This window comes from Musa acuminata, chromosome BXJ3-1 (assembly GCF_036884655.1).
Source record: "Musa acuminata AAA Group cultivar baxijiao chromosome BXJ3-1, Cavendish_Baxijiao_AAA, whole genome shotgun sequence".
NCBI lineage: Eukaryota > Viridiplantae > Streptophyta > Magnoliopsida > Zingiberales > Musaceae > Musa > Musa acuminata.
Window position 1 is genome coordinate 27,691,592 of NC_088349.1, and position 25,051 is coordinate 27,716,642.

At 46.9% G+C, this 25,051-nt stretch overlaps 1 long non-coding RNA gene, 19 other non-coding genes and 7 pseudogenes across 20 annotated transcripts; 26 read left to right on the top strand and 1 right to left on the bottom strand.

Moving 5' to 3' along the window:
* The first annotated feature begins 317 nt into the window (after window positions 1–317).
* On the top strand, window positions 318–436 carry LOC135630054 (5S ribosomal RNA; annotated as a pseudogene).
* Window positions 437–786: 350 nt separating this feature from the next.
* Window positions 787–905, top strand: LOC135630561 (5S ribosomal RNA). Its single transcript, XR_010494083.1, has one exon. It is a non-coding gene; the product is annotated as a 5S ribosomal RNA (ribosomal RNA).
* Window positions 906–1,255: 350 nt separating this feature from the next.
* On the top strand, window positions 1,256–1,374 carry LOC135629964 (5S ribosomal RNA). Its single transcript, XR_010493525.1, has one exon. It is a non-coding gene; the product is annotated as a 5S ribosomal RNA (ribosomal RNA).
* A 350-nt stretch (window positions 1,375–1,724) lies between these two features.
* On the top strand, window positions 1,725–1,843 carry LOC135630395 (5S ribosomal RNA). Its single transcript, XR_010493919.1, has one exon. It is a non-coding gene; the product is annotated as a 5S ribosomal RNA (ribosomal RNA).
* A 350-nt stretch (window positions 1,844–2,193) lies between these two features.
* LOC135629775 (5S ribosomal RNA) lies at window positions 2,194–2,312 on the top strand. The gene has a single exon (XR_010493342.1). It is a non-coding gene; the product is annotated as a 5S ribosomal RNA (ribosomal RNA).
* A 4,108-nt stretch (window positions 2,313–6,420) lies between these two features.
* LOC135629842 (5S ribosomal RNA) lies at window positions 6,421–6,539 on the top strand. Its single transcript, XR_010493406.1, has one exon. It is a non-coding gene; the product is annotated as a 5S ribosomal RNA (ribosomal RNA).
* Window positions 6,540–6,889: 350 nt separating this feature from the next.
* Window positions 6,890–7,008, top strand: LOC135629802 (5S ribosomal RNA). Its single transcript, XR_010493369.1, has one exon. It is a non-coding gene; the product is annotated as a 5S ribosomal RNA (ribosomal RNA).
* A 350-nt stretch (window positions 7,009–7,358) lies between these two features.
* LOC135630053 (5S ribosomal RNA) lies at window positions 7,359–7,477 on the top strand (annotated as a pseudogene).
* A 350-nt stretch (window positions 7,478–7,827) lies between these two features.
* LOC135630040 (5S ribosomal RNA) lies at window positions 7,828–7,946 on the top strand. Its single transcript, XR_010493598.1, has one exon. It is a non-coding gene; the product is annotated as a 5S ribosomal RNA (ribosomal RNA).
* A 350-nt stretch (window positions 7,947–8,296) lies between these two features.
* On the top strand, window positions 8,297–8,415 carry LOC135630075 (5S ribosomal RNA; annotated as a pseudogene).
* A 349-nt stretch (window positions 8,416–8,764) lies between these two features.
* LOC135629987 (5S ribosomal RNA) lies at window positions 8,765–8,883 on the top strand. The gene has a single exon (XR_010493547.1). It is a non-coding gene; the product is annotated as a 5S ribosomal RNA (ribosomal RNA).
* A 350-nt stretch (window positions 8,884–9,233) lies between these two features.
* Window positions 9,234–9,352, top strand: LOC135630062 (5S ribosomal RNA). Its single transcript, XR_010493601.1, has one exon. It is a non-coding gene; the product is annotated as a 5S ribosomal RNA (ribosomal RNA).
* Window positions 9,353–9,702: 350 nt separating this feature from the next.
* On the top strand, window positions 9,703–9,821 carry LOC135629971 (5S ribosomal RNA). The gene has a single exon (XR_010493531.1). It is a non-coding gene; the product is annotated as a 5S ribosomal RNA (ribosomal RNA).
* A 361-nt stretch (window positions 9,822–10,182) lies between these two features.
* On the top strand, window positions 10,183–10,301 carry LOC135630545 (5S ribosomal RNA). Its single transcript, XR_010494067.1, has one exon. It is a non-coding gene; the product is annotated as a 5S ribosomal RNA (ribosomal RNA).
* Window positions 10,302–10,651: 350 nt separating this feature from the next.
* LOC135629882 (5S ribosomal RNA) lies at window positions 10,652–10,770 on the top strand. Its single transcript, XR_010493445.1, has one exon. It is a non-coding gene; the product is annotated as a 5S ribosomal RNA (ribosomal RNA).
* Window positions 10,771–11,120: 350 nt separating this feature from the next.
* On the top strand, window positions 11,121–11,238 carry LOC135630048 (5S ribosomal RNA; annotated as a pseudogene).
* Window positions 11,239–11,588: 350 nt separating this feature from the next.
* Window positions 11,589–11,707, top strand: LOC135630052 (5S ribosomal RNA; annotated as a pseudogene).
* Window positions 11,708–12,057: 350 nt separating this feature from the next.
* On the top strand, window positions 12,058–12,176 carry LOC135630378 (5S ribosomal RNA). Its single transcript, XR_010493902.1, has one exon. It is a non-coding gene; the product is annotated as a 5S ribosomal RNA (ribosomal RNA).
* Window positions 12,177–12,269: 93 nt separating this feature from the next.
* Window positions 12,270–12,388, top strand: LOC135629800 (5S ribosomal RNA). Its single transcript, XR_010493367.1, has one exon. It is a non-coding gene; the product is annotated as a 5S ribosomal RNA (ribosomal RNA).
* Window positions 12,389–12,738: 350 nt separating this feature from the next.
* Window positions 12,739–12,857, top strand: LOC135630042 (5S ribosomal RNA; annotated as a pseudogene).
* Window positions 12,858–13,207: 350 nt separating this feature from the next.
* On the top strand, window positions 13,208–13,326 carry LOC135629943 (5S ribosomal RNA). Its single transcript, XR_010493504.1, has one exon. It is a non-coding gene; the product is annotated as a 5S ribosomal RNA (ribosomal RNA).
* A 309-nt stretch (window positions 13,327–13,635) lies between these two features.
* LOC135630068 (5S ribosomal RNA) lies at window positions 13,636–13,754 on the top strand (annotated as a pseudogene).
* Window positions 13,755–14,071: 317 nt separating this feature from the next.
* LOC135629982 (5S ribosomal RNA) lies at window positions 14,072–14,190 on the top strand. Its single transcript, XR_010493542.1, has one exon. It is a non-coding gene; the product is annotated as a 5S ribosomal RNA (ribosomal RNA).
* A 7,019-nt stretch (window positions 14,191–21,209) lies between these two features.
* LOC135628524 (uncharacterized) lies at window positions 21,210–23,676 on the bottom strand. The gene is made up of 2 exons (XR_010492888.1): window positions 23,174–23,676; window positions 21,210–21,442 (listed from the first exon to the last, which is right to left on the bottom strand). It is a non-coding gene; the product is annotated as an uncharacterized LOC135628524 (long non-coding RNA).
* Window positions 23,677–23,869: 193 nt separating this feature from the next.
* On the top strand, window positions 23,870–23,988 carry LOC135630340 (5S ribosomal RNA). Its single transcript, XR_010493867.1, has one exon. It is a non-coding gene; the product is annotated as a 5S ribosomal RNA (ribosomal RNA).
* Window positions 23,989–24,338: 350 nt separating this feature from the next.
* LOC135629921 (5S ribosomal RNA) lies at window positions 24,339–24,457 on the top strand. Its single transcript, XR_010493482.1, has one exon. It is a non-coding gene; the product is annotated as a 5S ribosomal RNA (ribosomal RNA).
* A 351-nt stretch (window positions 24,458–24,808) lies between these two features.
* On the top strand, window positions 24,809–24,927 carry LOC135629960 (5S ribosomal RNA). Its single transcript, XR_010493521.1, has one exon. It is a non-coding gene; the product is annotated as a 5S ribosomal RNA (ribosomal RNA).
* Window positions 24,928–25,051: the final 124 nt, after the last annotated feature.

Below are 25,051 nucleotides of genomic sequence, written 5' to 3' on the forward strand. Positions count from 1 at the left end.
TAGACCTCCGAGATGATTGTTTTGGGGCACGGATTTGCCGCGACCGCTACGCAGTCAGTATCGTGGGGCTCGGAAAGAGCTTTCCAGATTGGGGTCGCAATAGCGATTCCGAGATTGTTCGAGAAAGTGCCGATGGTTTCGGCGCGAGCTTGCCGTGACCGATACGCAGTCGTTGGGCTAGGGCTCGGAGAGAGCTTGCAATAGGGATTTCGTGATCGTTCGAGAAAGCGCCGACGATTTCGTGACGGGCAAGAGGCTCCGGACGTCGATGCGCCGGCCTCGACGTGCACATAGGCGTGGGACGAAGCACCCGAAACCGGTGCGATCATACCAGCACTAAAGCATCAGAACCCATCAGAAATGCGAAGTTAAGCATGCTTGGGCGAGAGTAGTACTAGGATGGGTGACCCCCTGGGAAGTCCTCGTGTTGTACTCCTTTTTGCGTCCCAAGATACGAAACATCTCCCGTAGACTTCCGAGATGATTGTTTTGCGGCACGGAATTTGCCATGACCGCTAGGCAGTCTGTATCGTGGGGCTCGGAAAGAGCTTTCCGGATTGGGGTCGCAATAGCGATTCTGAGATCGTTCGAGAAAGTGCCAATGGTTTCGGCGCGAGCTTGCCGTGATCGATACGTAGTCGTTGGGCTAGGGCTCGGAGAGAGCTTGCAATAGGGATTTCGTGATCATTCGAGAAAGCGCCGACGGTTTCATGACGGGCAAGAGGCTCCGGACGTTGATGCGCAGTCCTCGACGTGCACATAAGCGAGGGACGAAGCACCCGAAACCGGTGCGATCATACCAGCACTAAAGCATCGGATCCCATCAGAACTCCGAAGATAAGCGTGCTTGGGCGAGAGTAGTACTAGGATGGGTGACCCCTTGGGAAGTCCTCGTGTTGTACTCCTTTTTGCGTCCCGAGATACGAAACATCTCCCGTAGACCTCCGAGACGATTGTTTTGGGGTACGGAATTTGCCGTGACCGCTACGCAGTAAGTATCGTGGGGCTCGGAAAGAGCTTTCAGGATTGGGGTCGCAATAGCGATTCCAAGATCGTTCGAGAAAGTGCCGATGGTTTCGGCGCGAGCTTGCCGTGACCGATACGCAGTCGTTGGGCTAGGGCTCGGAGAGAGCTTGCAATAGGGATTTCGTGATCGTTCGAGAAAGCGCCGACGATTTCGTGACGGGCAGGAGGCTCCGGACGTTGATGCGCCGACCTCGACGTGCAAATAGGCGAGGGACAAAGCACCCGAAACCGGTGCGATCATACCAGCACTAAAGCACCAGATCCCATCAGAAATGCGAAGTTAAGCGTGCTTGGGCGAGAGTAGTACTAGGATGGGTGACCCCCGGGGAAGTCCTCGTGTTGCACTCCTTTTTGCGTCCCGAGATACGATAGATCTCCCATAGACCTCCGAGACGATTGTTTTGGGGCACGAAATTTGTCGTGACCGCTACGCAGTCAGTATCGTGGGGCTCGGAAAGAGCTTTCCGTATTGGGGTCGCAATAGCGATTCTGAGATCGTTCGAGAAAGTGCCGATGGTTTCAGCGCGAGCTTGCCGTGGCCGATACGCAGTCATTGGGATAGGGCTCGGAGAGAGCTTGCAGTAGGGATTTCGTGATCGTTCGAGAAAGCGCCGACGATTTCGTGACGGGCAAGAGGCTCCGGACGTTGATGCGCCGGCCTCGACGTGCACATAGGCGAGGGACGAAGCACCTGAAACCAGTGCGATCATACCAGCACTAAAGCATCGGATCCCATCAGAACTCCGAAGTTAAGCGTGCTTGGGCGAGAGTAGTACTAGAATGGGTGACCCCCTGGGAAGTCCTCGTGTTGTACTCCTTTTTGCGTCCCGAGATACGAAACATCTCCCGTAGACCTCCGAGACGATTGTTTTGGGGCACGGAATTTGCCGTGACCGCTACGCAGTCAGTATCGTGGGGCTCGGAAAGAGCTTTTCGGATTGGGGTCGCAATAGCGATTCCGAGATCGTTCGAGAAAGTGCCGATGGTTTCGGCGCGAGCTTGCCATGACCGATACGCAGTCGTTGGGCTAGGGCTCGGAGAGAGCTTGCAATAGTGATTTCGTGATCGTTCGAGAAAGCGCCGACGGTTTCGTGACGGGCAAGAGGCTCCGGACGTTGATGCGCCGGCCTCGACGTGCACATAGGCGAGGGACGAAGCACCCGAAACCGGTGCGATCATACCAGCACTAAAGCATCGGATCCCATCAGAACTCCGAAGTTAAGCGTGCTTGGGCGAGAGTAGTACTAGGATGGGTGACCCCCTGGGAAGTCCTTGTGTTGTATTTGTCACGCCCCTCAAAATATCCATGATTTTTAAAAATAATTCATCACAGACCAATCCAGGATCCAAACTAACGTTTGAGGACACTGAAAACATTCTATCAAAATTCACATCTATAAATATGAATAACATTTATAAATCCATAAGCTAAATAAATTATACAATCAGAACTCCAACTATTCACCACAAGTTCATATCGTCATAAATTAGACTTAACATTCCGAAATTCCAAATAAGAGAGATCTCCTAACACTTTGACACAGTATATCCATTTCGGTTCATCGACAACATTTCATTACATACAAAACATACTTATACAACAATATCATAATAACCAACCAGACTTGCCCATAATTCTGAATAGCTATCCACTGCCTCAGCCCAAATCAAACATCTCGAAGAGTGACAAGCTGACCTGAAAGATTTATATAACAACAGAGTGAGCCAAAAATGGCTCAGCAAGTGACAAAGCATATTCAGAACAAAAGAACGATTTCAAACAAGTAAGGTATCATAATGCAAGGCAGAATACAAGAATTCTCTAGGATACCATCTCATTAGATACAAAATCATATGTATCATGTCATTCAAACATATTTGATTCATAACAAATGGAGCACAGAGTAATTGGAGCATATCAATGGCAGATAGGACATTTCAGAACATATCAGTTTATAGCAAATGGAGCACAGAGTAATTGGAGCATATCAATGGCGTATGAAATGTTCCGGAGCATATCAACGACATATGGAACATTTCGAAACATATCAACAGTGGATGAAACATTTCAGAGCATATCAATAACAAATACCGTACAGAAGCTCAAACATCGTCTTTGACGTTGCAAACATATCAATCTTATCCAAAGCATGTACAGAAACACATAACCAAAGCTCTAGATATCATATCAAATATACAGAAGGTGTAGTGGGATCTCAGTCAGAATGTGATTCATCCAGAATATCCCACATAGCGGGCAATAAGCGCATACCCTTTACCATTTCTGGCAAAGGTCCAGAATATCCCACATAGCGGGCAATAAGCGCATACCCTTTACCATTTCTGGCAAAGGTCCAGACAATCCCACACACCAGAGTACAAGAGGGTAGTTTTAACGATAAGTAGCATATATCGGAAGCACACGCGGAACAACAAAGTGTACATGTGCCTTTACGAGTCAATCCGAAGTAAGCAATAATCTTTAACAAGTATATTCAGATTTGAAAGGAATTGAAAGCATGGGCACATATGGAATCCAAGCAATCACATATAACTCAATTCAATAAGAAGATTTGATGAATTCAATGTCCAAAGGAATGAAACTGGAATAGGCACATATCGAAAGCAAATGCGGAACAATAGGATATACATGTGCCTATATGAGTCAATATGATATAGCATAAACGTTACACAACAGTTTTCAAGAATGCAATAATTTTAAGGACAAGAGCATACAAGAATTCAAAGCAGTAATATAAAGCTCAATTGAATAAGAAAGCTAAAGGATATCAATTTCCAAAGGAATGAAACCAGAATATGAGAAATCGACCAAAACTCGATTTCTGGCAGAATACAGAAGGCACATTGAACAAATGATTCAAACTATCAATCGTGCTCCAATTTACTCAGAAATAATCATTGGATAATACTTTCAGATAAGACAGGCTTCATATGAATTGAACTGTCCAACAGAGAGAGTTACAAATAATTTGGTAAGCAAGTGTCGTAGAACAAAATCTCTGTTGGCAAAATTCATAATGTCAGATTCAACAGATAACTGGACAGGTGTTTGGATTCCAAATCTTTCAATCCATATATCAAAGAAAGGTCTACGAGTCTAGTTTCCAATGAAATCAGTTTTTAACAAATCAGAGTTTCCAACAAAGACTTATAGGCAGCTCGGCATCAAAAGGTCAGAATATCAGAAGTTGCACAGATTCGAATCGTTACGTCTAAACAGGAGATATATCAAATGCAAGGCTAGAACAATTCAAAGTTCCTCATATTCAAAGCAAATGTAGAGATAAAAATGGCAGTGAGGAACGATTAGGATACTTGCAAAAGGAAAGATTAGAGCAATTATAGGAGGAACGATCAGGGAACTTGCCTTTCAAGGATTTCGATCCGAAGATCCAAAGAAGGTGCTAGCCCAAATCCTTCTACTTTTCCTCCGTGTCCTCTCTCTGTTTCGTTTTGTGCTCCCGTTTTCTTCCTTTCTTCGCAACTACACCACGTGTCGAACATCGAGGCACAGTCACCTGCTCTCTCTTACTCTCATTCCTTCTTTTTCTTTCCCAAACGCAGCTGCCACAGTCGCCGCCGCTGCCGCTGCCACAATCGCAGCCCCTTCCACCGCACTACCTTCCTTCCTCCCTTCTCTCGCAGACATAACTGCTGCATACGCATTCGCTGCCGCTGCGGCCGCAATCCCGTCCGCAGCCCCTTTTTCCCCCCTTTCCTTTCCTTTCTTTCCCGGCTGCAACTGCTACAGTCACAGTCGCAGCCATGGCCGCAGCCACCACAACCACAGCCTCTTCTTCCTCCGCTACTCTATTTCCTCTCCTTCTTCTCTTCCAACTGCAGCTGCCACTGCCGCAGCTGCCACCCCTTCTCCTCTTCCTCTCTTCTTCCTCTCCTTCCCTTTCTCTTCTCCTTCCTTTCCTTCTCTTTTTTCCCAGCTGCAACTGCTGCAGTCGCGGCCGCAGCCACGGCCGCAACCTCTTCTTGCTCTCCTGCTCATCTTCCTCTCCTTCTTATCTTCCAACTGCAGCTGCAACTGCTGCAGCTGCCACCCCTTCTCCTCTTTCTCTCTTCTTCCTCTCCTTCCCTTTCTCTTCTCCTTCCTTTCCTTCTCTTTTTTCCCAGCTGCAACTGCTGCAGTCGCGGCCGCAGCCACGGCCGCAACCTCTTCTTGCTCCCCTGCTCATCTTCCTCTCCTTCTTCTCTTCCGGCTGCAGCTGCCATCGCCGCAGCCGCAGCCCCTTCTTCCCTTCTCTTCTTCTCCTTCCTCCCCTTCTTCTCCCCGACGAACAGCGCCTCCTTTCCTCTGTTTCCTCCTGCAGGAAACAAAGGTGCTGCCTCTTCACCCGCTTCTACTTCTTCTCTTCTTCCTCACCATCTCTTCCCCTCCTTCTCTTCCAGCTGTAGCTCCCGCCGCCGCAGCTGCACCTCCTCCTTTCCCTTCTCTTCTTCTTCCCTCCTCCTCCCCGGCGTCACACACACCCTCTCCTCTGTTTCCTCTGTAGGAAACAGAGGTATCACAACCTCTTCTCCTGCTTCCTCTTCCTCTTCTCTTCCTCTTCTAACGCCCCACACCTCTCCTCTGTTTCCACCTGCAGGAAATAGAGGTGCTGCAGCCCTAGCTGCTGCCACCTCTCGCTCCTCTCCCTCTTCCCTCTCTTTTCCCTCTTCTTCTCCTTCTCTTCTTCTCCTCTTCCTTTTTCCTCCCCAATGCCACACACCTCCTCGCTGCAGCCTTGCCGCAGCTATCCTCCTCTCTTCTTCTTCTTCTTCTTCTTCTTCTTCTTCTCTTCTCTTCTCCCTCTTCTTCCTCTCTTCTTCTCCCCACGCCCCACAGCTCCTCGCTGCAGCCCTCGCTGAGAAGCGGTGGGATAATACCGAAATTTTCGGTTTTCTTTATTTTCTTTTCATTTTGTAACTTAGCAGTTTAGTCCTTGAAATTTTTATATTTCATATAGGTCCTCAAATTTACATATAAATCCTTATTAATAATTTTCAGAAGTGAGGGATATTACAGTATTCCTTTTTGCGTCCCGAGATACGAAACATCTCCCGTAGACCTCCGAGACGATTGTTTTGGGGCACGGAATTTGCCGTGACCGCTACGCAGTCAGTATCGTGGGGCTTGGAAAGAGCTTTCAGGATTGGGGTCGCAATAGTGATTCCAAGATCGTTCGAGAAAGTGCCGATGGTTTCAGCGCGAGCTTGCTGTGACCGATACGCAGTCGTTGGGCTAGGGCTCGGAGAGAGCTTGCAACAGGGATTTCGTGATCGTTCGAGAAAGCACCGACGATTTCATGACGGGCAAGAGGCTCCGGACGTTGATGCGCCAGCCTCGACGTGCACATAGGCGAGGGACGAAGCACCCGAAACTGGTGCGATCATACTAGCACTAAAGCATCGGATCCCATCAGAACTCCGAAGTTAAGCGTGCTTGGGCGAGAGTAGTACTAGGATGGGTGACCCCCTGGGAAGTCCTCGTGTTATATTCCTTTTTGCGTCCCGAGATACAAAACATCTCCCGTAGACCTCCGAGACGATTGTTTTGGGGCACGGAATTTGCCGTGACCGCTATGCAATCAGTATCGTGGGGCTCGGAAAGAGCTTTCAGGATTGGGGTCGCAATAGTGATTCCAAGATCGTTCGAAAAAGTGCCGATGGTTTCGGCGCGAGCTTGCCGTGACCGATACGCAGTCGTTGGGCTAGGGCTCGGAGAGAGCTTGCAATAGGGATTTCGTGATCGTTCGAGAAAGCACCGACGATTTCGTGACGGGCAAGAGGCTCCGGACGTTGATGCGCCGGCCTCGACGTGCACATAGGCGAGGGACGAAGCACCCGAAACCGATGCGATCATACCAGTACTAAAGCATCGGATCCCATCAGAACTCCGAAGTTAAGCGTGCTTGGGCGAGAGTAGTACTAGGATGGGTGACCCCTTGGGAAGTCCTCGTGTTGTACTCCTTTTTGCGTCCCGAGATACGAAACATCTCCCGTAGACCTCCGAGACGATTGTTTTTGGGCATGGAATTTGCCGTGACGGCTACGCGGTCAGTATCGAGGGGCTCGGAAAAAGCTTTCCGGATTGGGGTCGCAATAGCGATTCCGAGATCGTTCGAGAAAGTGCCGATGGTTTCGGCCCGAGCTTGCCGTAACCGATACGCAGTCGTTGAGCTAGGGCTCAGAGAGAGCTTGCAATAGGGATTTCGTGATCATTCGAGAAAGTGCCGATGGTTTCGTGACGGGCAAGAGGCTCCGGACGTTAATGCGCTGGCCGCGACGAGCACATAGGCGAGGGACGAAGCAACCGAAACCGATACGATCATAACAGCACTAAAGCATCGGATCCCATCAGAATTCCGAAGTTAAGCGTGCTTGGGCGAGAGTAGTACTAGGATGGGTGACCCCTTGCGAAGTCCTCGTATTACACTCCTTTTTGCGTCCCGAGATACGAATCATCTCCCGTAGACCTCCGAGACGATTGTTTTCGAGCATGGAATTTGCTGTCACCGCTACGCAGTCAGTTTCGTGGGGCTCGGAAAAAGCTTTCCGGATTGGGGTCGCAATAGCGATTCCGAGATCGTTCGAAAAAGTGCCGATGGTTTCGGCGTGAGCTTGCCGTGACCGAAACGCAGTCGTTGGACTAGGGCTCGGAGAGAGCTTGCAATAGGGATTTCTTGATCGTTCGAGAAAGCACCGACGATTTCGTGATGGGCAAGAGGCTCCGGACGTTGATGCGCCGGCCTCGACGTGCACATAGGCGTGGGACGAAGCACCCGAAACCGGTGCGATCATACCAGCCCTAAAGCATCGGAACCCATCAGAAATGCGAAGTTAAGCGTGCTTGGGCGAGAGTAGTACTAGGATGGGTGACCCCCTGGGAAGTCCTCGTGTTGTACTCCTTTTTGCGTCCCGAGATACGAAACATCTCCCGTAGACCTCCGAGATGATTGTTTTGGGGCACGGAATTTGCCGTGACCGCTACGCAGTCTGTATCGTGGGGCTCGGAAAGAGCTTTCCGGATTGAGGTCGCAATAGCGATTCTGAGATCGTTCGAGAATGTGCCGATGGTTTTGGCGCGAGCTTGCCGTGACCGATACGCAGTCGTTGGGCTAGGGCTCGGAGAGAGCTTGCAATAGGGATTTCGTGATCGTTCGAGAAAGCGTCGACGATTTCGTGATGGGCAAGAGGCTCCGGACGTTGATGCGCCGGCCTCGACGTGCACATAGGCGTGGGACGAAGCACTCGAAACCGGTGCGATCATACCAGCACTAAAGCGTCGGAACCCATCAGAAATGCGAAGTTAAGCATGCTTGGGCAAGAGTAGTACTAGGATGGGTGACCCCCTGGGATGTCCTCGTGTTGTACTCCTTTTTGCGTCCCGAGATACGAAACATCTACCGTAGACCTCCGAGATGATTGTTTTGGGGCACGGAATATGCCGTGACCGCTACGCAGTCTGTATCGTGGGGCTCGGAAAGAGCTTCCGGAATGGGGTCGCAATAGCGATTCCAAGATCGTTCGAGAAAGTGCCGATGGTTTTGGTGCGAGCTTGCCGTGACCGATACGTAGTCGTTGGGCTAGGGCTCGGAGAGAGTTTGCAATAGGGATTTCGTGATCGTTCGAGAAAGCGCCGACGATTTCGTGACGGGCAAGAGGTTCCGGACGTTGATGCGCCGTCCTCGACGTGCACATAAGCGACGGACGAAGCACCCGAAACCGGTGCGATCATACCAGCACTAAAGCATCGGATCCCATCAGAAATGCGAAGTTAAGCGTGCTTGGGCGAGAGTAGTACTAGGATGGGTGACCCCCCAGGAAGTCCTCGTGTTGCACTCCTTTTTGCGTCCCGAGATACGAAACATCTCCCGTAGACCTCCGAGACGATTGTTTTCGGGCACGGGATTTGCCGTGACCGCTACGCAGTCAGTATCGTGGGGCTCGGAAAGAGCTTTCCGGATTGGGGTCGCAATTGCGATTCCGAGATCGTTCGAGAAAGTGCCGATGGTTTCGTCGCGAGCTTGCCATGACCGATACGCAGTCGTTGGGCTAGGGTTCGGAGGGTGCTTGCGATAGTGATTTCGTGATCGTTCGAGAAAGCGCCGACGGTTTCGTGACGGGCAAGAAGCTCCAGACGTTGATGCGCCGGCCGCGACGTGCACATAGGCGAGGGGCGAAGCTCCCGAAACCGGTGCGATCATACCAGCACTAAAGCACCGGATCCCATCAGAACTCCGAAGTTAAGCGTGCTTGGGCGAGAGTAGTACTAGGATGGGTGACCCCCCGGGAATTCCTCGTGTTGCACTCCTTTTTGCGTCACGAGATACGAAACATCTCTCGTAGACCTCCGAGACGATTGTTTTCGGGCACGGGATTTGCCGTGACCGCTACGCTGTCAGTATCGTGGGGCTCGGAAAGAGCTTTCCGGATTGGGGTCGCAATAGCGAGTCCGATATCGTTCGAGAAAGTGCCGATGGTTTCGGCTCGATCTTGCCGTGACCGATAAGCAGTCGTCGGGCTATGGCTCGGAGGGAGCTTGCAATCGGGATTTCGGGATCGTTCGAGAAAGCGCCGACGGTTTCGTGACGGGCAAGAGGCTCCGGACGTTGATGTGCCGGCCGCGACGTGAACATAGGCGAGGGGTGAAGCACCCGAAACCGGTGCGATCATACCAGCACTAAAGCACCGGATCCCATCAGAACTCCGAAGTTAAGCGTGCTTGGGCGAGAGTAGTACTAGGATGGGTGACCCCCCGGGAAGTCCTCGTGTTGCACTCCTTTTTGCGTCCCGAGATACGAAACATCTCCCGTAGACCTACGAGACGATTGTTTTTGGGCACGGGATTTGCCGTGACCGCTACGCAGTTAGTATCATGGGGCTCGGAAAGAGCTTTCCGGATTGGGGTCGCAATAGCGATTCCGAGATCGTTCGAGAAAGTGCCGATGGTTTCTGCGCGAGCATGCCGTGACCGATACGCAGTCGTCGGGCTAGGGCTCGGAGAGAGCTTGCGATAGGGATTTCGGGATCGTTCGAGAAAGCGCCGACGGTTTCGTGACGGGCAAGAGGCGGGCAAGAGGCTCCGGACGTTGATGTGCCGACCGCGACGTGCACATAGGCGAGGGACGAAGCACCCGAAACCGGTGCGATCATACCAGCACTAAAGCACCGGATCCCATCAGAACTCCGAAGTTAAGCGTGCTTGGGAGAGAGTAGTACTAGGATGGGTGACCCCCCAGGAAGTCCTCGTGTTGCACTCCTTTTTGCGTCCCAAGATACGAATCATCTCCCGTAGACCTCCGAGACGATTGTTTTCGGGCACGAGATTTGCCGTGACCGCTACGCAGTTAGTATCGTGGGGCTCGGAAAGAGCTTTCCGGATTGGGGTCGCAATAGCGATTCCGAGATCGTTCGAGAAAGTGCCGATGGTTTCGGCGCGATCTTGCCGTGACCGATAAGTAGTCATCGGGCTATGGCTCGGAGGGAGCTTGCAATCGGGATTTCGGGATCGTTCGAGAAAGCGCCGACGGTTTCGTGACGGGCAAGAGGCTCCGGACGTTGATGCGCCGGCCGCGACGTGCACATAGGCGAGGGACGAAGCACCCGAAACCGGTGCGATCATACCAGCACTAAAGCACCGGATCCCATCAGAACTCCGAAGTTAAGCTTGCTTGGGCGAGAATAGTACTAGGATGGGTGACACCCCGGGAAGTCCTCGTGTTGCACTCCTTTTTGTGTCCCGAGATACGAAACATCTCCCGTAGACCTCCGAGACGATTGTTTTCGGGCACGGGATTTGCCGTGACCGCTACGCAGTCAGTATCATGGGGCTCGGAAAGAGCTTTCCGGATTGGGGTCGCAATAGCGATTCCGAGATCGTTCGAGAAAGTGCCGATGGTTTCGGAGCGAGCTTGCCGTGACCGATACGCAGTCGTCGGGCTAGGGCTAGGAGAGAGCTTGCGATAGGGATTTCAGGATCGTTCGAGAAAGTGCCAACTGTTTCGTGACGGGCAAGTGGCTCCGGACGTTGATGTGCCGACCGCGACGTGCACATAGGCGAGGGACGAAGCACCCGAAACCGGTGCGATCATACCAGCACTAAAGCACCGGATCCCATCAGAACTCCGAAGTTAAGCGAGCTTTGCGAGAGTAGTACGAGGATGGGTGACCCCCCTGGAAGTCCTCGTGTTGCACTCCTTTTTGCGTCCCGAGATAAGAAACATCTCCCGTAGACCTCCGAGACGATTGTTTTCGGGCACGGAATTTGTCATGACCGCTACGCAGTCAGTATCGTGGGGCTCGGAAAGAGCTTTTAGGATTGGGGTCGCAATAGCGATTCCGAGATCGTTCGAGAAAGTGCCGATGGTTTCGGTGCGAGCTTGCCGTGACCGATACGCAGTCGTTGGGCTAGGGCTCGGAGAGAGCTTGCAATAGGGATTTCGTGATCGTTCGAGAAAGCGCCGACGATTTCGTGATGGGCAAGAGGCTCCGGACGTTGATGCGCCGACCTCGACGTGCACATAGGTGTGGGACGAAGCACCTGAAAACGGTGCGATCATACCAGCACTAAAGCATCGGAACCCATCAGAAATGCGAAGTTAAGCGTGCTTGGGCGAGGGTAGTACTAGGATGGGTGACCCCCAGGGAAGTCGTCGTGTTGTACTCCTTTTTGCGTCCCGAGATACGAAACATCTCCCGTAGACCTACGAGATGATTGTTTTGGGGCACGGAATTTGCCGTGACCGCTACGCTGTCTGTATCGTGGGGCTCGAAAATAGCTTTCCGGATTGGGGTCGCAATAGCGATTCTGAGATCGTTCGAGAAAGTGCCGATGGTTTCGGCGCGAGCATGCCGTGACCGATACGCAGTCGTTGGGCAAGGGCTCGGAGAGAGCTTGCAATAGGGATTTCGAGATCGTTCGAGAAAGCGCCAACGGTTTCGTGACGGGCAAGAGGCTCCGGACGTTGATGCGCCGGCCGCGACGTGCACATAGGCGAGGGACGAAGCACCCGAAACCAGTGCGATCATACCAGCACTAAAGCACCGGATCCCATCAGAACTCCGAAGTTAAGCGTGCTTGGGCGAGAGTATTACTAGGATGGGTGACCCCCCGGGAAGTCCTCGTGTTGCGCTCCTTTTTGCGTCCCGAGATACGAAACATCTCCCGTAGACCTCCGAGACGAGCCGGCCTCGACGTGCACATAGGCGAGGGACGAAGCACCCGAAACCGGTGCGATCATACCAGCACTAAAGCACCGGATCACATCAGAACTCCGAAGTTAAGCGTGCTTGGGCTAGAGTAGTACTAGGATGGGTGACCCCCTGGGAAGTCCTCGTGTTGTATTCCTTTTTGCGTCCCGAGATACGAAACATCTCTCGTAGACCTCCGAGACGATTGTTTTGGGGCACGAAATTTGCCATACCCGCTACGCAGTCAGTATCGTGGGGCTTGGAAAGAGCTTTCAGGATTGGGGTCGCAATAGCGATTCCGAGATCGTTCGAGAAAGTGCCGTTGGTTTCGGTGCGAGCTTGCCGTGACTGATACGTAGTCGTTGGGCAAGGGATCGGAGAGTGCTTGCAATAGGGATTTCGTGATCGTTCGAGAAAGTGCCGACGATTTCGTGATGGGCAAGAGGCTCCGGACGTTGATGCGCCGGCCTCGACGTGCACATAGGCGTGGGACGAAGCACCCGAAACCGGTGCGATCATACCAGCACTAAAGCATCGGAACCCATCAGAAATGCGAAGTTAAGCGTGCTTGGGCGTGAGTAGTACTAGGATGTGTGACCCCCCGGGAAGTCCTCGTGTTGCACTCCTTTTTGCGTCCCGAGATAAGAAACATCTCCCGTAGACCTCCGAGACGATTGTTTTGGGGCACGGAATTTGCCGTGACCGCAACACAGTCAGTATCATGGGGCTCGGAAAGAGCTTTCAGGATTGGGGTCGCAATAGCGATTCCGAGATCGTTCGATAAAGTGCCGATGGTTTCGCCGCGAGCTTGCCGTGACCGATACGCAGTCGTTGGGCTAGGGCTCGGAGAGAGCTTGCAATAGGGATTTCGTGATCGTTCGAGAAAGCGCCGACGATTTCGTGACGGGCAGGAGGCTCCGGACGTTGATGCGCCGACCTCGACGTGCACATAGGCGAGGGACGAAGCACCCGAAACCGGTGCGATCATACTAGCACTAAAGCATCGGATCCCATCAGAACTCCGATGTTAAGCGTGCTTGGACGAGAGTAGTACTAGGATGGGTGACCCCTTGGGAAGTCCTCGTGTTGTACTCTTTTTTGCGTCCCGAGATACGAAACATCTCCCGTACCCTTTACGCAGTCTGTATCGTGGGGCTCGGAAAGAGCTTTCCGGATTGGGGTCGCAATAGCGATTCCGAGATCGTTCGAGAAAGTGCCGATGGTTTCGGCGCGAGCTTGCCATGACCGATTCGCAGTCGTTGGGCTAGGGCTCGGAGAGAGCTTGCAATAGGGATTTCGTGATCGTTCGAGAAAGCGCCGACGATTTCGTGATGGGCAAGAGGCTCCGGACGTTGATGCGCCGGCCTCGACGTGCACATAGGCTTGGGATGAAGCACCCGAAACCGGTGCGATCATACCAGCACTAAAGCATCAGAACCAATCAGAAATATAAAGTTAAGCGTGCTTGGGCGAGGGTAGTACTAGGATGGGTGACCCCCAGGGAAGTCCTCGTGTTGTACTCCTTTTTGCGTCCCGAGATACGAAACATCTCCCGTAGACCTACGAGATGATTGTTTTGGGGCACGGAATTTGCCGTGACCGCTACGCTGTCTGGGGTCGCAATAGCGATTCCGAGATCGTTCGAGAAAGTGCCGATGGTTTCGGCGCGAGCTTGCCGTGACCGATACGCAGTCGTCGGGCTATGGCTCGGAGGGAGCTTGCAATCGGGATTTCGGGATCGTTCGAGAAAGGGCCGACGGTTTCGTGACGGGCAAGAGGCTCCGGACGTTGATGCGCCAGCCGCGATGTGCACATAGGCGAGGGACGAAGCACCTGAAACCGGTGCGATCATACCAGCACTAAAGCACCGGATCCCATCAGAACTCCGAAGTTAAGCGTGCTTGGGCGAGAGTAGTACTAGGATGGGTGACCCCCCGGGAAGTCCTCGTGTTGCACTCCTTTTTGCGTCCCGATATACGAAACATCTCCCGTAGACCTCCGAGATGATTGTTTTCGGGCACGGGATTTGCCGTACCCGCTACACCGTCACGCCCCTAAAAATATCCATGATATTTAAATTTTTTCGCCACAACTAACCCAGGATCCAAACACACATTTGAGGTCACTAAGAAAAAACATTCGGATCAAAAATTTCACTTCTATAATCTATCAATTCATAACCCTGTGCAATTCATAAACATAGCACACATCACTCGATAATTCATACAATCTGAACTCGACTCATCAAAATAAAAAAAAAACCACAACATAAATCCACAAGTGGGGAAATCTATGCAGTCACCCCAATCATCGATTTACCATAAGTTCATATCATTACACAATTTAATTTAACATTCCAAAACCCTATACATGAGGGATCCTTTAATTTACACAAAATCCACAGGTTTAGATTCATAGTCACATTTCATTAGATGCAAGGTAGCTTATACACAACTACATATATGCTAACAAAAGTTCTGCCCAACGTCTTCTAAACTTTCCGCTGCCTCAGCCCATTCTTAACATTTAAGCAAGAGTTACGCTATCCTGAAAAATTTATCAACAAATGGGGTGAGCATAAAGAGCTCAGCAAGTGACTAACATATCCATATCAAAATAGTACAATTTCCAAAGAGATGCAGTTTTCAAACACGAAGCAGAATATATGATTTCGTATACATAATATCATTAGGAGCAGAATCATAATTGTCCTTTTTAATCATACATATTTGGTTCCTGACAGATGGGGCATAGAGTAATTGGAGCATATCAGAAACAAAGGAAACATATCGGAGCTTATCAATGGCATTTAAAATGTTCCAAATCACATCAACGACATATGGAACATTACGAAGCAAAATCAACAGTGAATGAAGCATTTCAGAGCATATCAAACTCATATGTCATACAGAAGCTCAAACGTCGTCCTTGACGTTGCAATCATATCATAACTATCCAGAGCACGAACAGAAATAACTCACCAAAACTCTGGATGTCATATCAAACATATAGAGGGTGTAGTGGGATCTCAGTCAGAATGTGATTCATCCATTTCTGAATGACCACCTGACAAAAGTCTCCCACGTCTGGGAGCTCCATCCACCCACGTCTAGGTGAAGTCAAAGGGGGCCGGCAGAGCATCACAGGCTCTAAGCAATATCCCACATAGCGGGACCCCACATAGCGGGCAAATAAGCGCATACCAGAATATCCCACATAGCGGGACCCCACATAGCGGGCAAATCAGCGCATACCCTTTACCATTTCTGGCAAAGGTCCAGACAATCCCACACACCAGAGTACAAGAAGGCAGTTTCAACAAATTGCAGCATATAACGGAAGCACACGCGGAACAACCAAACGTACATGTGCCTTTTCAAAAACAATGTGATGCAAGGAACAAATCTCTCACAAAATATTCATTTTAGGGAAAGAATTGAAAGCAAGAGTGTACAGGGATTCTAAGCAATCGTAACCAGCTCAATTCCAATAAGAAGGTTAGGCGAATTCAAGTATCCAAAGGAAATGAAACAGAATACGCGAAATCGACCAAAGCTCGATTTCGGTCAGAATTCCAGTGGCACATCCAACAAATATTTCAAAATAACAAATATGCTCCAATACTCATAAGAAGGCTATGGTTGAACCATATATCAGTCTATATTCGGATGGAACAGATTTCATATGAAACAGGGCTCCCAACACAGAGTTACCTCTGATTTGGTAACGTAAGGTCAAAATCACAATCACTGGTTTGCAGACTTTATAGGATCGGATTCAACAGACGATAGGATGAGCAATTGAACTCCAAAATGTTCAAACTATATGTCAAAAGAGAGGATTTCAAGTCTAGTTTCAAATAAAATCAGTTTGGTACAAATCAGAATTTTCAACAGGGAGTTATAGGCATTTTAGTTTCGAAAGGTCAGAAGTCTTGAACTCTGTTTTACAGCGTCTATAGGCTCTTTTGAAACAAATTTTTGGGTAAGTATTCGGTGTCCAAAATCTACCAAATCGGTGTCAAAAGAAAGACATACGAGTCTAATTTCAAACAAAAATAGTTCCTGCCTGAATTCTCATTCTGTACTAAAACTTAGGGCCGAAGCAGTGCTTAGGGGTCAGTTTACCGAAAACTTTCAGAATCCATAGTTCTATGTCCAAAGAGGAATATATCAGTTTCTAAATAAAAATCTTCCAATTTAATTTTGAATCAACATAAAAACAGAGTCAAATACTTATGTAGGATGGGGTTAGAACACTTGCCTTTGCAAATTTTGACCCGAAGTAACAAGATTAAAGCAAAAACCCTAAAAGCCCCAAATTTTCTTTCTCTTCTCCTTCTTCTTCTTCTTCTTCTTCTTCTTCTTTTCTTTCCCTGATCACCCACGAGCTGCCTCCTCTGCTTCCTTAACAACGAAGGCAGAGAGGCTTAAGCGGTGGAATTTGTCATTTGGTGCATTTTGCAGTTTAGTCCTTGTTTTTATCATATTCACGATTAGGTCCTTAGGGTTTACATATAGGTCCTCAGATTCTTTCTTTTTTTTTCTTTTTTTTTTTTTTTGAACAGATCTCCCAAATCTTAAAAATAAGTTACCTCTGATTCATACTCTATTTCTTTTGTCAATTAAAATAGATGCTTACATTATCACCAAAGATTTATACGAACATTCGGAATTGAGAGGTGTTACACTCTCCCCCCCTTAAAAGAAAAATTTAGTCCTCTAAATTTATCGTACCTCTATTCGATGAAAAGACGAGGATACACCTTTTTCATTTCCTCTTCTAGCTCCCAAGTTGTCTCCGCTCCAGAATGATGTCTCCAAATTACTTGAACCAGTGGAATGACCCGATTCCTTAGGACTTTTTCTTTCTTATCAATAATCTGAATAGGCTCTTCCACATAGGATAAATCTTTATCGATCTCCACCAGCTCATATTTAATGATGTGAGCAGGGTGATACATATACTTTCTAATCATCGAGACATGAAATATATCATGGACATGGCTCAATGCTGGTGGTAAAGCAATCCTGTAAGCGACAGAACCAATCCTCTCAAGAACCTCAAAAGGTCCAATAAATCTTGGGCTTAATTTTCCTTTCTTCCCAAACCTTATAATGCCTTTGGAGGGGGAGACTTTTAAGAATACCAAATCTCCGATTTCAAACTCAATATCTCGCCTTCTATTGTCGGCATAACTCTTTTGACGACTCTGAGCAGCTTTTAACCTTTTCCTTATAACTTGAATTTTCTCGGTAGTTTCTTGTACCTTGTCCGGTGCTAACAATTTTCTGTCACCAACTTCCTCCCAACATATAGGTGTTATGCACCTTCGCCCATATAAAGCTTCATAAGGAGCCATCTGAATACTTGAATGATAACTATTGTTATACGTGAACTCAACAAGTGAAATATCCTTATCCCATTCACCTTCCCAATCCATAACATAGGCTCTAAGCAAATCCTCAAGTGTTTGAATTGTTCTTTCTGACTGACCATCAGTCTGAGGATGATATGCAGTACTAAACTTAACTTTAGTGCCCATAGATTCCTGTAATCTTCTCCAGAATCTAGAGAGAAATCTGGAGTCTCTATCAGAGATGATCTCCTTTGGAATACCATGAAGTCTTACTATTTCATTAACATATAAACCTGCAAGTCTATCAAGCGAATAAGTCATATTAATCGGAAGGAAATGTGCAGATTTTGTTAACCTATCAATGATAACCCAAATAGCATCATGCTTCCACGAGGTTCTGGGTAATCCTGAAACAAAATCTATAGTAATACATTCCCATTTCCATTCAGGTATAACTAAAGGTTGCAGCAACCCTCCAGGTCTTTGGTGTTCTACTTTGATTTGCTGACACGTCAAACATTTTGAAACATACATTGCAATTTCCTTCTTCATGCCTTCTCACCAATAATAACTTTGAAGATCTCTATACATCTTAGTGCTCCCAGGGTGTAGGGCATACTTTGAAGTATGACTTTCATTTAGGATTTGATTCTTGATATCTAGTTCATTTGGTACACATACTCTCTCCCCAAATCTCAATAGGCCATCCTTTGAAACTTGAAATTGTGGCTTCAATTCCTTTTCTACTTCACTCCTCAAGTAGATTAAGTGTGGATCTCGTAATTGTCCCTCCTAAATTTGTTGCATAAGATCAGACTGCACTTGAATGGAGGCCATCAAAATCATCGAGTCTTGCTCTTTCCTCAAAGCTTTCAAATCAAAATTTTCTTCTATTAGCTTCCATTGCTTCACGACCAGACTAGCCATAAAACTTGTAGATTTTCTACTAAGTGCATCAGCTACAACATTGGCCTTGCCCGGGTGATAACGGATGGCACAATCATAATCCTTCAGAAGTTCTATCCATCTTCGCTGCCTCATGTTTAACTCTTTCTGAGTGAAAATATATTTTAAACTCTTGTGATCAGTGAAGATTTCAAACTGTCGACCATACAAATAATGTCTCCAAATCTTTAGAGCGAAAATGATTGCTGCTAATTCCAAATCATGAGTTGGATAATTCAATTCATAACCTTTAAGTTGCCTAGAAGCATAAGCAATTACTCTCCCTTCCTGCATCAAAACACATCCTAGGCCCTTTCTTGAAGCATCAGTATAAACTACAAATCCCTCACTACCACTTGGAATAGTGAGAATAGGGGCACTAGTCAATCTCCTTTTTAACTCTTGAAAGCTTTGCTCACAATCATCGCCCCATACAAATTTCATATTCTTCTTAGTGAGTTTGGTGAGAGGTTAAGCAATTCGAGAAAATCCCTCCACAAATCTCCTGTAATAACCTGCCATGCCCAAGAAACTTCTAACCTCTGTTACATTTGTTGGTACTTCCCATTCAACTACAGCTTCTATTTTCCTTGGATCAACAGATATACCCTTCCCTGAAATCACATGGCCTAAGAAAGCAACTTCATTCAACCAAAATTCACATTTGCTGAACTTCGCATACAACTTCTTTTCTCTTAGTATGGACAACACATCACTCAAGTGTTCCTCATACTCCTGGTTACTCTTTGAATACACCAATATGTCATCAATAAATACAATTACACAGATATCCAAGAGCGGTTGAAATATCCTATTCATTAGTTCCATAAAAGCTGCAGGGGCATTTGTCAAACCAAACGGCATCACCAAGAATTCATAATGACCATATCGAGTTCTGAAAGCTGTTTTTGAAATATCCTCCTCCTTGATCTTTAGCTGATAGTAACCTGACCTCAGGTCAATCTTAGAGAATACTTGTGCACCCTGCAGTTGATCAAACAAATCATCAATTCTAGGTATGGGATATTTGTTTTTGATGGTCACCTGATTCAACTGTCTATAATCAATACAAAGCCTCAATGTTCCATCCTTCTTCTTAACTAACACCAGAGCACCTCATGATAAGATATTAAGCCAAATAAAATCCTCATTTAATAATCCTTGTAGTTGCTTTTCTAATTCCACTCACTCAAATGATGTCATTCTCTAGAGAGGCTTAGATATTGAGATTATCCCAAGGACCAAATCAAAAGCAAAATCACATTTGGAGGTAATCCAAACAAGTCATCCTGGGATACATTAGGCAAAGAGATAAATAATGTCCAATACTCTCAAAATAAAAGATCGGCTGATCAAATATGCAAAAAGTGATCATTCATTATATACCAATCCATACTGGTATGATAAGAAGATAGTCAATCCATACCAAGTATAATATCATAACTCCAAATCTCTAGGAGAACTAAATCAGCAAAAGTTCAAGTTCTCCAACAAAAATCAAACAAGAGGACCAGATTCAAGTTCGTTATCAAATAATCTCCATTGATTGTACTTACATATATCACATAATACAGTGGTCTAGGTTGAATACCCAAGTGATAGGCAACATGTTACGAATCAAATCGTAGATAGGACCCATGGTCAAACAAATATCTGCATTCTTTCATAAGCATGCATAATACCTTCGATCACTACTTCAGAAGTTTTAGAATCATATTCAGTGATAGCATACACTCTGATATGGGCAGATGATTTATGAGGCAGTGACTCTTTCTTATTGTTCAAAGGGCAGTCTTTTATTTCATGATCCAACTTTCCGCAAGCAAAATAGACTCCAGTCACCTGAAACACAAATTTGTTTCATAATTTAACTTATAATTCACACATGATTGAGTCTTTTGCGGTGACTTCCCATTTCAAATCCAAATGTCTTGACCCTCTTGTTATCACTTTCTGATTCATTTCCAATCACATTCTTATTGGTAAACTTGTCCTTATCATTCTTCTCACTGATCTCCAAAAATTCTTTTCATTGTTCTCATTAATGATAAGCCTCTACTTCCAATATAAGGCAGCAAAAGAAATCTTTCGATCATCAAAACAATTTTGTACATCAAATATCTTCTCTGTTTGCATCATCCATTTTTCTACCACCAATGAAATTAGGTCCACCATGCTTCCGCTGCGCCACTCTGATTCAATATCCCCGATTACCCTTTCATCCCACTTAATTAATCAAAATCAGATGAAGTAGGAGGACTAAATGTCATCGTCATCCTAGATTCCTAAAATACATCAAAGAAAGTTTTCACCAATCACTGTAGTTCACTAGACCACAATATATTTTGCACGTCAACATATCAAATATTCTAGTGATCCTCAAACCATGCTCTGATACCACCTCTGTCACGCCCCTAAAAATATCCATGATATTTAAATTTTTTCGCCACAACTAACCCAGGATCCAAACACACATTTGAGGTCACTAAGAAAAAACATTCGGATCAAAAATTTCACTTCTATAATCTATCAATTCATAACCCTGTGCAATTCATAAACATAGCACACATCACTCGATAATTCATACAATCTGAACTCGACTCATCAAAATAAAAAAAAAACCACAACATAAATCCACAAGTGGGGAAATCTATGCAGTCACCCCAATCATCGATTTACCATAAGTTCATATCATTACACAATTTAATTTAACATTCCAAAACCCTATACATGAGGGATCCTTTAACTTACACAAAATCCACAGGTTTAGATTCATAGTCACATTTCATTAGATGCAAGGTAGCTTATACACAACTACATATATGCTAACAAAAGTTCTGCCCAACGTCTTCTAAACTTTCCGCTGCCTCAGCCCATTCTTAACATTTAAGCAAGAGTTACGCTATCCTGAAAAATTTATCAACAAATGGGGTGAGCATAAAGAGCTCAGCAAGTGACTAACATATCCATATCAAAATAGTACAATTTCCAAAGAGATGCAGTTTTCAAACACGAAGCAGAATATACGATTTCGTATACATAATATCATTAGGAGCAGAATCATAATTGTCCTTTTTAATCATACATATTTGGTTCCTGACAGATGGGGCATAGAGTAATTGGAGCATATCAGAAACAAAGGAAACATATCGGAGCTTATCAATGGCATTTAAAATGTTCCAAATCACATCAACGACATATGGAACATTACGAAGCAAAATCAACAGTGAATGAAGCATTTCAGAGCATATCAAACTCATATGTCATACAGAAGCTCAAACGTCGTCCTTGACGTTGCAATCATATCATAACTATCCAGAGCACGAACAGAAATAACTCACCAAAACTCTGGATGTCATATCAAACATATAGAGGGTGTAGTGGGATCTCAGTCAGAATGTGATTCATCCATTTCTGAATGACCACCTGACAAAAGTCTCCCACGTCTGGGAGCTCCATCCACCCACGTCTAGGTGAAGTCAAAGGGGGCCGGCAGAGCATCGCAGGCTCTAAGCAATATCCCACATAGCGGGACCCCACATAGCGGGACCCCACATAGCGGGCAAATAAGCGCATACCAGAATATCCCACATAGCGGGACCCCACATAGCGGGCAAATCAGCGCATACCCTTTACCATTTCTGGCAAAGGTCCAGACAATCCCACACACCAGAGTACAAGAAGGCAGTTTCAACAAATTGCAGCATATAACGGAAGCACACGCGGAACAACCAAACGTACATGTGCCTTTTCAAAAACAATGTGATGCAAGGAACAAATCTCTCACAAAATATTCATTTTAGGGAAAGAATTGAAAGCAAGAGTGTACAGGGATTCTAAGCAATCGTAACCAGCTCAATTCCAATAAGAAGGTTAGGCGAATTCAAGTATCCAAAGGAAATGAAACAGAATACGCGAAATCGACCAAAGCTCGATTTCGGTCAGAATTCCAGTGGCACATCCAACAAATATTTCAAAATAACAAATATGCTCCAATACTCATAAGAAGGCTATGGTTGAACCATATATCAGTCTATATTCGGATGGAACAGATTTCATATGAAACAGGGCTCCCAACACAGAGTTACCTCTGATTTGGTAACGTAAGGTCAAAATCACAATCACTGGTTTGCAGACTTTATAGGATCGGATTCAACAGACGATAGGATGAGCAATTGAACTCCAAAATGTTCAAACTATATGTCAAAAGAGAGGATTTCAAGTCTAGTTTCAAATAAAATCAGTTTGGTACAAATCAGAATTTTTAACAGGGAGTTATAGGCGTTTTAGTTTCGAAAGGTCAGAAGTCTTGAACTCTGTTTTACAGCGTCTATAGGCTCTTTTGAAACAAATTTTTGGGTAAGTATTCGGTGTCCAAAATCTACCAAATCGGTGTCAAAAGAAAGACATATGAGTCTAATTTCAAACAAAAATAGTTCCTGCCTGAATTCTCATTCTGTACTAAAACTTAGGGCCGAAGCAGTGCTTAGGGGTCAGTTTACCGAAAACTTTCAGAATCCATAGTTCTATGTCCAAAGAGGAATATATCAGTTTCTAAATAAAAATCTTCCAATTTAATTTTGAATCAACATAAAAACAGAGTCAAATACTTATGTAGGATGGGGTTAGAACACTTGCCTTTGCAAATTTTGACCCGAAGTAACAAGATTAAAGCAAAAACCCTAAAAGCCCCAAATTTTCTTTCTCTTCTCCTTCTTCTTCTTCTTCTTCTTCTTCTTCTTTTCTTTCCCTGATCACCCACGAGCTGCCTCCTCTGCTTCCTTAACAACGAAGGCAGAGAGGCTTAAGCGGTGGAATTTGTCATTTGGTGCATTTTGCAGTTTAGTCCTTGTTTTTATCATATTCACGATTAGGTCCTTAGGGTTTACATATAGGTCCTCAGATTCTTTCTTTTTTTTTCTTTTTTTTTTTTTGAACAGATCTCCCAAATCTTAAAAATAAGTTACCTCTGATTCATACTCTATTTCTTTTGTCAATTAAAATAGATGCTTACATTATCACCAAAGATTTATACGAACATTCGGAATTGAGGGGTGTTACAGCTACACAGTCAGTATCGTGGGGCTCGGAAAGAGCTTTCCGGATTGGGGTCGCAATAGCGATTCCGAGATCGTTCGAGAAAGTGCCGATGGTTTTGGCACGAGCTTGCCGTGACCGATACGCAGTCATCGGGCTATGGCTCGGAGGGAGCTTGCAATCGGGATTTCGGGATCGTTCGAGAAAGGGCCGACTGTTTCGTGACGTGCAAGAGGCTCCGGACGTTGATGCGCCGGCCGCGACGTGCACATAGGCGAGGGACGAAGCACCCGAAACCGGTGCGATCATACCAGCACTAAAGCACCGGATCCCATCAGAACTCCGAAGTTAAGCCTGCTTGGGCGAGAGTAGTACTAGGATGGGTGACCCCCCGGGAAGTCCTCGTGTTGCACTCCTTTTTGCGTCCCGAGATAGGAAACATCTCCCGTAGACCTCCGAGACAATTGTTTTGGGGCACGGAATTTGCCGCGACCGCTACGCAGTCAGTATCGTGGGGCTCGGAAAGAGCTTTTAGGATTGGGGTCGCAATAGCGATTCCGAGATCGTTCGAGAAAGTGCCGATGGTTTCGCCGCGAGCTTGCCATGACCGATACGTAGTCGTTGGGCTAGGGCTCGGAGAGAGCTTGCAATAGGGATTTCGTGATCGTTCGAGAAAGCGCCGACGATTTCGTGACGGGCAGGAGGCTCCGGACGTTGATGCGCCGACCTCGACGTGCACATAGGCGAGGGACGAAGCACCCGATACCGGTGCGATCATACTAGCACTAAAGCATCGGATCCCATCAGAACTCCGATGTTAAGCGTGCTTGGACGAGAGTAGTACTAGGATGGGTGACCCCTTGGGAAGTCCTCGTGTTGTACTTCTTTTTTGCGTCCCGAGATACGAAACATCTCCCGTAGACCTCCGAGACAATTGTTTTGGTGCACGGAATTTGCCGTGACCGCTACGCAGTCAGTATCGTGGGGCTCGGAAAGAGCTTTCAGGATTGGGGTCGCAATAGCGATTCCAAGATCGTTTGAGAAAGTGTCGATGGTTTCGGCGCGGGCTTGCCGTGACCGATATGCAGTCGTTGGGCTAGGGCTCGGAGAGAGCTTGCAATAGGGATTTCGTGATCGTTCGAGAAAGTGCCGATGATTTCGTGACGGGCAGGAGGCTCCGGACGTCGATGCGCCGACCTCGACGTGCACATAGGCGAGGGACGAAGCACTCGAAACTGGTGCGATCATACCAGCACTAAAGCACCAGATCCCATCAGAAATGCGAAGTTAAGCGTGCTTGGGCGAGAGTAGTACTAGGATGGGTGACCCCTTGGGAAGTCCTCGTGTTGTACTCCTTTTTTCGTCCCGAGATACGATACATCTTCCGTAGACCTCCGAGACGATTGTTTTGGGGCACGGAATTTGCCGTGACCGCTACGCAGTCAGTATCGTGGGGCTCGGAAAAAGCTTTCAGGATTG